Here is a 931-nt window from a genome sequence, read left to right on the forward strand (position 1 = left end):
CTAGCGCCTCACGCCTCACACACTAGCGCCTCACGCCTCACACACTAGCGCCTCACGCCTCACACACTAGCGCCTCACGCCTCACACGCTAGCGCCTCACGCCTCACACACTAGCGCCTCACGCCTCACACGCTAGCGCCTCACGCCTCACACACTAGCGCCTCACGCCTCACACGCTAGCGCCTCACGCCTCACACGCTAGCGCCTCACTCCTTGTCCATGAAATTAATGAACTTGTCCTTGTGCCGGGTCATTCTGGTGTGACTTCAATTCGTACTTCAATTCTTTGAGCGATTTCTGCTGATAATTTTTTGCAACTACTTCCAACTTAATTACGTAAATTTTATCCCTTCATTTCGTCGATGATCGGCATTATGTTATATAAAAGATCGTTCAATATATTTTCTGGTGAATTACTATGTATTAATAATCCTTCTCTTATTCTTTTGTAGTGAAAAGTTGATATAATTTATAATCTCTAAAATACTTAGTGATGCTTTATATGCATGCAAATAAATACGCATAGAGTGCTAGAGGACAACCGTTAGCTACACTCAGCCCTTCTAAATTTTGCTTAGTATTTATAACTGCATAATCGAGTCTATTCACCGGGAACGCTGCGTTTATAATGCCAGCTAAAGTGGACTCTGTGGACTGTAAAACAACGGCGCCTTGAGGACACCAGACGAAGACCGTGCAACTGCGAAGACCCTAGTGAGGTGCCTTAGTTGTGTCAGAAATGTATTATTAAATGTAAAGTGATGGTGTATTGGCAAATCGTAATAAGTTGTCGAAATTTTTCTAGCAGTACGACGTTTGCGAAGTTGGTCAATACTCGCTTAATGGAGGTATCCCCTTGAATATTTTCTTCTAGATGAGTGAGCAAGAAAAGATTTATTTGAGGATTAACTATGCTATTACAACATAGACT

The sequence above is a fragment of the Hyalella azteca genome, unplaced genomic scaffold, assembly GCF_000764305.2.
Source record: "Hyalella azteca isolate HAZT.00-mixed unplaced genomic scaffold, Hazt_2.0.2 contig11583, whole genome shotgun sequence".
NCBI classification, from domain to species: domain Eukaryota; kingdom Metazoa; phylum Arthropoda; class Malacostraca; order Amphipoda; family Hyalellidae; genus Hyalella; species Hyalella azteca.